Source organism: Acomys russatus, chromosome 20 (genome assembly GCF_903995435.1).
Source record: "Acomys russatus chromosome 20, mAcoRus1.1, whole genome shotgun sequence".
In the NCBI taxonomy this organism is placed as follows: Eukaryota; Metazoa; Chordata; class Mammalia; order Rodentia; family Muridae; genus Acomys; species Acomys russatus.
In genome coordinates this window covers 3529662-3539812 of record NC_067156.1, presented here as the reverse complement: position 1 = coordinate 3539812, position 10151 = coordinate 3529662, and the positions used below count along the sequence as shown (strand labels likewise).

Sequence of the window (10151 nt, the reverse complement as noted above, 5' to 3'; positions counted from 1 at the left end):
GAGGTAGATAAAAAAAAAACCAATAAAGTGGCAAAAAGTCTTACTATAGGTTTCTGTAGCTGTAGTCTTGGAAGCTAAGACTTCAATTCAGGAGCTGAAATTATGTAAAAACAAAACAAAAACAAGGCAGCTTCCAGTAAAGGTGTAAGCTTTGTCCCAGGTGAAAGCAATCTTGGTGGGCTTTACCACTTGGAAACACCATGGATACTCTGAATGGAGCCATCCTGGGTCTGAAATGCAGGAAGTGGACTTGGGGACTCCAGCCGGGCTACTGTGTTTCTAACTGAATATCAATGGGGACAGGGATCATGACCCAGACCGGCCATTGCACGCCCGAGGGAGATGCAAGCGGAGGAGAGAGAAGAAGGCTGCATCTTTTGGAGTAGGATCGTATGTGGATTTGGGGAGAGACCAGCTTACAAGTCAGACTAGCGTGCAGGCCAGGGACACCTGAGAATCTGTCCTGTGGAACAGATACCAGAAGGTTTACTCTTGTTCCCCTTTAACCCTTTTTCCTTCTTGTATAGGATTGTTGGATTGTATAATAAAGTCTAATTGTTAAGAAACAGAGCCAACAGAAAGGAGGTGCAAGTTCAAAATGTGAAAAAATAATAAAAGAGAGCACACAAGATGCCTCAACAGGCATAGACACTTGCCCACCAAGACCTGCAGCCTACATTTGATCCCCTTCCATAAAGAAATTATACAATATGATGCAGATATGCATGCACCACTCACAGAGCAAACACCTAATTACCACCTGGGGTGGCCCTCACAGTGACCCTATAGATCTTATTTATGGAGGCTGCAGGCTTGTGAACCCATATCTTACAGGAAAGACAAAGTCACAGCCTTCCTTTTCTTTCCCCTCACACTGGTTTTTGAGAGAGACCTTGTGGCTGTGGAATGACATAAGTGCATCCTGGCTCCTCCTGTCCAGAATGAATACTGAAAAAAATAATGATTAGCTGTGGATCATTAGCTCAGTGGAGAGGGGAAATGCCTGCTTACCTTGTGCAGGCCTTAAGTCCAGTTAGGGAACTGTTGGCTACCAGCAATGTATGAACACTGTTGGACCTTCACGCCCAACTCAGGAAGGGGGTTGCCATGAGAGACCACTTGAGACACAACGCACTGATGCAAAAGCAATGGTTTATTGCTGACACGCCAGGGTCCCTCAGCACTCGAGAGGCCAAGGACCTCGAGTGACTGTTACAGGCTAGTTTTAAAGACAAAAACCACAAAGCAGGTGGGGTTGCTTATCAAGTTAGACCATATGGACATTAGGACATCTGGCATTGGGAGACCCCTTGCGGGGACTTGGGTGTGGGTCCCTAGGGCAGTTAATGGAAACCGTATAGGACGTCTGATATTTGGGAGCTCGCATGTAGCTATTCTGGGAGCTAGGGTGGAACTCCCGAGGTTAGCAATAACGAGAACTGGGAGAAGCCTCTGGGCAGGCAGGGCAAACAAGCATCTTACATTTTATAATTTTACAGTTTCTCAACACCAGTACTGTACCCTTAGGGTTACCATGCCATACCACTCATCACTGTGAGCACTCAGCCTCACAGCTGAGTAGGACTATTGGTTGCTTCCCTCCCTTGGAAGTTTACAGAGCATCTTCTGGCACTAGCAAAGCCAGTCATCAGGAAGGCAGTTTGCAAGTCAGACCCAGCTCATGTGCACCAGCTCTTGTGTCCGGTGCGTGGTGTCTTTGGCAGTAGGGACTTACCTTCAACCTCAGGGAACCAACCAAAGCAATGGCAACAGCATATATGGTCTTGGGAGTCTCTCAGACTCCCTTGACCAACAACTCTAAGGGACATTCTCATGCCTTGTATTGAATTGTTGTTAGTCTATTTGTGCCCAGTTTTTTGGTGTTGGTTGTGAGTTCAGACCCTCATGCTTACATGCCTGCACGTTGCCATCTCAACTATCTCCCGACCCCTGTATGTGACTTCTACATATATAGTGTCTATGTATCAATCAGGGCTTAGAAACAAAATATTGTTGAAATCTATGAAATCAAGCTCATGTTGAAATTCAACATGAACTGGATATTCATGTTGAACTTTTAGACATTTTGACGTTGTTGAAATCTAGAGATCTAGTAGAAGCTCTCTGCTGTCATATACAATTATGTATTATTAAATTTAAATTTTCTAGTTGCCTTAAGAGGTTCCTCAGAAATGTCAAAACTGTGATCTGCCTAGTTGACTCATTAAATTTTCCCCATTGATTTGCATATTGGATTATGATTATCATTGTCCAGACAATACAATATTAACACTTTCATTGGCAAACATGAAAAAGGATTACATGTGATACTATAACCTGACATTGGATCCTGAACATCACTTTTGTAAACTGATTGATGTCTGCTTATTGCACTACCAGTACATATGCACATATTTGTCTTTGGTTTTCAAAAACAATCAAAGTACTGAGATGATTTGTCATTGGGTAGTAAATTTGGTCATGTTTGCTTATATATGGAATCATATAACTAGATAGTCATGTTGAACTTTTAGATATTTTGGGGGTTGTGTATGGGTATGTTTGTGTGTGCATGTGTGTGCACATGTATGTATGCAGATGGAGGCCACAGGTTGATGTAGATTGTCTTCTTCACTCACTCTCCACTTTATTTTTTGAGGCAGATTCTCTTGCTGAACTTGGGAGTGCGGTGGTCACAGGTTGGCTGGGCTGGTTACCTTCCTGTGTCTTCTTCCCCAACACTGAGATTATAGGAAAGTCTCATACTGGGATTTTTTTTTTTTTATCCAAGTGATAGGGATTGAACTCAGGTCCTTGAGCTTACATGGCAAGTATTTGACTGAGCTATTGCCCCAATCCCTGAGCTTGTAACATATTTTACAAAATAAAACAAACAAAAACCTTACAAATTCATATTTCAGATAGGTATAATTTATCTATACAAGCCGATCTATTTTGGTGATAAATTTATCACTTAATTGAAATACATTTGAAAGAATGTCATCTACAAAAACGTTTGGCTTGTTTTAGGTAAAGCCTTACGTAGTCCAGGTTGGATTTGAACTTGCTATGTAGCCCTGAACTTCACATCCTCTTCACTCCATCTCTCAAACTCTGGACCCACGACCAACCCATGCTGAGCTGCAGCTGGAAGCCAGGATGTGGTACATGCTACGCAAGCACTCTACCACCTGAACAACACTTCTGCCTTTCTTTCCATCCAGGCTGCATTAGTGAAGATGGCAACAATCATATTCATCTTTCATTCCAAACTTTTCAGAAAAATAACAAAGTCACAGAATTGACCTTTATCAAGTGTAAACTTCAGTGATTTGAAATAAATGCAGTATTGAGCAATGAAATCCAGTAACATTTTAAGGATTCCAAAAAGAAACATGTGCTCATTAGCAATCAATCCCCAGTCCCTTACCCCAAGTCTTGTCTGACAACATATATTTTCTTTCTCCCTATTTTGGACATTTCACAGCAAAAAATCATCAAACATGCTTTTTTGACCTGACATGTTTTCAGAGTCATCCCTCTGTTCTGTGAATTGGTACCTTATTCCCTCCCACTGTTGAGCACTCCATTGTGTGGACATACGACGTTTTCTTTAAACCCTCCTACATACACCCCAGTAGCCAAGAATCATAGCCGGTCAGTGGCGTTCTCCCTCTCACTGCTGGTTTTATGCTTCACTTTCCTGCCTGGGTTTCAAGAAACCTTCTAGTCTATCTTGAGGTTATCCCATACCATAATGCTTGTCTGGTCCTTTCTTCCTCCTCTTCTTCCTCCTCTTCCTCCTCTTCTCCTATTCCTTCCCCCTTATTTTTTCCAAGGAAGTTCCTATGGATTCTGTCCTCTAGAGATTCCCCCCCCCCTGTATCTGGCTTTTCCTTTGCCCAATTTAATGCAACTGGGTTTTCAAAACTTAAGCATTCCACGCGCACTCCACCACTAGTACCAGCTTTACTGTGCCACTCAGGTGAGGGGCAGGGCCTGCTCTCCTGCGTGCTGTAGTTAGCAAAGGACAAGGCCAGCTCACTTGCTTTCATGAGATCTCAGGGCCAGCTCTCTTGACTGCCACAGGTGGTGAGGGGCAAGGCTGGGGGGTGAGAGTGGCCATCACTCCCCATGCCAATGCCAGGTCAGGGCCGCTGAGTGATAGGGTCAGTTCTTGCTTGCTCTTGCCCTCAGGGCTGGCTCACCTAGAGCCCTACTGTGTTGCCCAAGCAAAGACAAGGCCTGGTCTCCCAAGTGCTATAGCCAGGGAGGGGAAGAACCAGCTTACCTGCTTTCATGACCCATCAGCTCTGCAGACTGCCTCAGGTGGCAAGAGGTGAGGAGGTGGAGGGCAATCCCCCACCAGGCTACTTCACATTAGAGGAGTGGAAGGGCCAGCTCTCCCTCACTCACGCCCTCAGGGATGGCTCACCTGTTCTCCTACCAGTTCTACTGTGCTACTCAAAGGAGGTTCAGGGCCTTCCCTCCCGGGTGCTGCAGCCGATGAGGAGCAGTACTAGCTCTTCCATGCTTATGACCCCGTGGGCAGCTTTCCTGACTGCCATGAGTGTTGAGGGGTGGGGTTGGGGTAATAGTGGCATCACCTCTGTGCTAGTGTCACTGCACAGCAGAAGAGTGGTGGGTGCCTCCCCCACTCCCCTGCCACTAGGGCTGGCTCCACTGTGCTGCCTGGGCAAGGCACAGGGCCTGAGTGGTACCCTGGGTGAAAGGTGGAGCCAGCTCTCCAAAATGCTACAGCCAGTGAGGGGCGGGGCCAGTCATGCACATCCTCCCAGGGTCTACAAGAACAGGGTAACTTAATGTCTAGGATTCTAGGTACTATTGGAATCCTCAGACAAAGCCTACATTAAACACAAGGTAAGGTTTAATAGAATTCTTTTCATATTCTAAGCATCACTGAACACAGCTTATTTAATCTTCATAATAATGAAGACAAAGAATAATATTCCATTATCTTTTTAACTTATAAAACTGAAGTAAAGTTAGGTACTTGGAATTTCACAGATTTTCTACAGCAATGCAGTGGAGCAATGGCAGAATGATGGAGATTTGCAGATTAACTCCTCAGAGATGCAAAACTGTAACCTTATTTCTCCATGTCTTATTTAACCTTGGCAACTAGACATGTTCCACTCCTAATTAAGTATTTCAAGATGACTCAGTCTCTTCAGTTACAAAATGTGGTCAGCATGGAAATACAAACTAAAACCATAAAGTGATGCCACCACACTAGGAGATGAAAATGAAACTGTACCACACAGAGGTGTTAGACAACTAGAAGCCATGTACTGCTGGCAGGAGCAGAAGCCACTGTCACTACATAGAAAACTGCTTCCTACCTGACTCAGCATGCTAGAGCGGGCCTCTATTTGTAGCAATCTTGGGAATCAGTTGACATCTCACTAATTGGAACAGAATGAGAGCAACTGGAAGGCATCTCAGCGCTGAACTCAGAGCCAGCACACCCTGGACATCATGTGTTCAAGCTCTCATGTACATGTCCCATGACCTAGAAAATCTATGCTAGCATATGTCCAAAAGATATGCCTACACATGAGGCTTGGGAGATGGCTAGTGGGTGTGGGTACCTGTTGCTAAGCCTGATGACCTGAGTTACATTCTAGGACTCATATGGTCAAAGAAAAGTTATGACTCCTGAAAGCTGTCCATTATATATGCACACATAGAGACCGGGGGGTGGGGGGAAAGGGGAAAAATAAGTAAAATATTTTAGAAATGTCTACATACATCCACTAAAAACCACATGTGAAAAATGTTGGTATCTGGTCTTCAACCCCATCAGAGACTTGAGAAGAAATAAAAGTTAATTACCTGAGTAAACCAGAAGTGAAGTGCAGGTTAGCAGCTTACAAAATTGGGGCAAAAATAAAAACAAACAAACAAACAAAAATGGAGAGAGTTAGTTTGCTGCCTGGTCAGTCACCCAAGTCTCCATAATGTTGGCGCATCATCTTCAGCCTGATGGCCCAGTATATCTGACATATTTGTGAGCCAGAAACTATTTTAGTTTAGTTTTACAATTAAGCTTAGTTGTTTTGAGGTTAAGATGTTTTTAGGTCTAGACAGACGTTTTAAGTTTATAGATATTGATTTACATTCAGAATTTTAGGCTCACCAAGATAGGAAAAATGTGTTCTTCAAGGTTGCCAAATACAAAGCCAAAACACTATGAATGTAACATTAATATAATTCCCAATTGTCTCATGGTTCTTCTTGCTGTATGTAGTTTATTATATAATATAAATGTATATGTAAGAAAAGGAAAACTGGATGGAGCTGCTCTGTTGCGAGGGTACCCAGCACACGCCCCGCGCCGGACCGACCTGCAGCTGCTCGGGGACCAGTGTGTCCTGCAGAGTTTGCTCTGCCTGGAAGAGTGCTATGTGGGGCGAGCCTCCTGCTTCCAGTGCGCACAAAAGGAGATCAAGCCGCAGGTACATACGGGGAGATGCTGGCACATACGGGGGGGGGGGGGAGATGCTGGTGTACTGGATGCTGGAGGTATGTGAGGAGCAGGGCTGCGAGGAGGATGTCTTCCCTCTGGCCATGAACTCCCTGGATCACTACCTGTCCTGAGTCCCCACCGGAAAGGCACAATTGCAGCTTCTAGGTACCTCTGCCTCTGTTGCTGGCCTCTAAGCTGCATGAAACTTCGTCCCTGACTACTGAGAAGCTTTGCATCTATAGAGACCAAGCTGTGGCTCCCGGGCAGTTGCGGGAATGGGAGGTGCTGGTCCTGTTGAAGCTCAAGTGGGACCTAGCTGCTGTGATCGCCCATGATTTCCTGGTCCTCATTCTGCACCGCCTTTCTCTGCCCAGTGCCCGGCAGGCCTTGGCCAAAAAGCATGCCCAGACCTTTTCGGCCCTCTGTGCTACAGATTACACCTTTGCAGTATACCCTCCATCCATGATTGCCACAGGCAGCACTGGGGCTGCTCCATGTCTGCAGATGAGCTCACAGAGTTTCTGGCAGGAATCACAGGCACTTAAGCGGAGTGCCTGCACGAAGCTGCACTCACAGAGAGCCTCAGGGAAGCTGCCCAGATGGTCCCCAGCCCAGTGCCTAAAGCCTCCGGGGGCTCTAGCAGCCAGGAGCCCAGTCAGACCAGCACTCCCACTGATGTTACAGCCTGCAGCTTGGGACAGGCCCCCTCAGGTGGCCACCAAGCAGAGGAGGGGACCCTGCCACCCCCTCCCTGCCTGTAGGAACAGTTTGTCCTGCAGCCTGAGGCGGGGCTCTTCCCCTTACAAAGCCCAGGGGGCCAGGTCTTGCCTGTCCCCACAATGTGCACTAAGGGGCTGGCTGGTCATGAGGGTGTCTGCATGGCCAGTCGGTTCCTCTTCCACCCCACGTGACCAGCTTTGGCTGCTTTGGGTCTTGCTGGTCAGAGAAATTCAGACAGGTAAAATCCACACACCAGCATTCCTTTTGGAGGCCCTCCTCTGAGGCTCTTATCTTCTCAATTACCAAAACACCCCAGGACCTTCCAAAGGTGGTGTCCCTCCTAGGGTCACTGCATTTGGATTCAGGTCCTTCAAGCATCCTGACAAGATTTGAATAAAGAGCCAACCTTAGATGGCCACCGTGCAATCCGGACTCCCAATGGCTCTTAGAGGGAACAGCGTAGACCTTGGTCAGAAGATCAAGAACCCAAATTGTTGCTTTGCTTTCTGCTTAGCTTCTGTGACTGAGGGATCTTGAGGGGTGCTGATGGTCATTTTAATTTATTGCTTTGACTACAACTGTAAGAGGGTACAGTGAGGCCTGAACCCAACAAGAGGTGATAGCCCTAGCAGTTGCTGTTTCCCTCCCCTCTGCTAGCGCTTTGTGGCCCAGGAGCTGCTACAGCCTGGGATGTGGCCATGCCTTTCTCTCCTTAGCCCTCCACCTCATCCCCCAGCACAGTGTTTAAGAAGGGATGGGTGCTGTGGAGGTGACTGAGCTATCTGGAGAGTGGGCAAGCCCTATGGACACAGGTCTTTCCTCAGGCCACAAGGTTTGGGCTGGTGGCCCATTTCTATCATGCTGCCTTGATAAATATTTTGAAATTTTAAAAAAAGGGAAAATTAAAAAAAAATGAATATATATATATATATATATATATATATATATATATATAAAATGTTGGTACTAGCACTAAGTCTAATAGCTTCAACCCACGAACTACTGACAAATAGAAGAAATTGTCATGTTCTTTCAGTAGTATGCAGTCAGAAGAAGGAAGTGCTGCTGCACACAACTACCTAGATGGTCCTCCCAATCCAACACTGGAACGGAGACTCAAAGTGAAGCCCTGCGCCATTCTATGCACAGCTCGGTCAAAACAGACCAAACGCACCTCCAGTGTGAGAACTAAAAAGTGGGGACCCACAGGAAGGGGCAGTGCATGGGAAGCACAGTCCCTCTAGTTCCATCCAAGTGTTCATTTGTGAAAACTCACCAAAAACAATGCAAAATGGAAAAAAAAAAAAAAAGAGCTTTGATTTCATACTTTAAACAACCAGGAATGAGGAAAAAAAATCTAAGTAAAAATTATGTTACCATGTAACTTGAAAAGAAAGGGAGGAAGAAAATCTCAGAGTCTGGGGATGTGGTGTGGTCAGTAAGGTACTTGGCACACAGCATGCACTCTGAGTCTGCACTCCCAGGGCCCATGTAGAAGCAGGCATGGCAGTGCGCGTCTGTAACCCATGGTAGCAGTGGGAGGTCAGAAAGGAAGACTAGAGGTCACTGGCCAGCAAGCTAGCCCAAATGATGAGCCTCGGTTTGGTGAGACACTGTCTCAGATACTGACTTCTGGCACATAAAAAAATAGAAACCTTCTTAAAGGAAGTATTTATGGCCTTGAGGTTAGGCAGTGTTCAGACATGACACCAAAAAAATGATATACAAAAAAAGGTTCTGTCCCCAGCCTCTCCAAAATGGTGGGAGTAAGACTCAGGTCTTGTAAAATTAACAAATTTACTCTGCCTATGGGCACTACTAAGAGAACAAAAAGGTGGCTACATATTCAAGGGAAAATTGGAAACCATGCATCGAACATAGGGATTGTGTCTAGAATACATTTCCTTACTAGGAAAATACTGAGTTACGGTACTCAGGGATCCTATATTTAGACCTTTTTATGAACATTGGGAATCCTATCAACCACACTGCTTATTTTCCCAATTTTTTAAGCTGAGATTCTACACATTTTCGAATAGTGATGAGTAAAGCCGAAGCTTATCACAAGAACAATCTGGCTAGTCTACAAAGAGCTATGAGAATATATAAACCCTTGATGAATTCCATTCCTGTGTTTTCCTAATAATCAGGGATACAAATGAAAACCTTCATGCAATAAAACAATATTTCACATTTGCTTCTAAGACTTAAAATCCCACCTTTAATCTCAGCACTCAGGAGGCAGAGGCAGGGGCAGGAGGGTCTCGAGTTCAAGGCCAGCCTGGTCTACAGAGAGAAACTCAAGTTTTGGAAACACAACAAAAAAAAAAAAAAAGAAAGAAAGAAAAGCAAAACAAAAGCAAAAGCAAACAAAATAGTTAGAAATCTGAAGAAAAAAACACTTGCTGAAAACAACTGGTGGATGGGTTTGTATGTTACGACTACCCAGAAGATAGAATACAATTCAGCCATAAGAAGTTAAGACATAGAAGAATATTTATTGATATGGGAAAATGTTAACAATATACTTCTATATGAAATATGTAGGATACAAAACAGTATATATATAGATTAATACCACTTTATGGAAAGAAAAATAGCCATATATACAAAATCATGCATAAGAAAAAATAATAACTGTATACACCATTTATGGTTATCTCTTTAGTTGACTGGATGTGATTACAGTTTTCCCAGTCTCACTCACCTGCCCTGCAAACAGTATCTGCTTCTTCTGTTCTGTAATTAGTCTGAACTAACTTCCTTCCAACAGCCTGTCTCGTGGCGCACGCACAGACACCTCCTTCACGCAGCTACTGCCATGCCCATCAAAGTAGATGCTACTTGCTCTTATGTACCGGCATGTGGAGAACATTTCAACTAATGTAATATAGAGAATGCCACAGCAGATGCCTGGCTATAGAAAATTATTATTTGGAGA

General features: G+C 44.7%; 1 pseudogene; it reads left to right on the top strand.

The window, feature by feature from the left end:
* Nucleotides 1–6315: 6315 nt before the first annotated feature.
* On the top strand, nt 6316–7251 carry LOC127204735 (G1/S-specific cyclin-D3-like; annotated as a pseudogene).
* The last annotated feature ends 2900 nt before the right edge of the window (nt 7252–10151 follow it).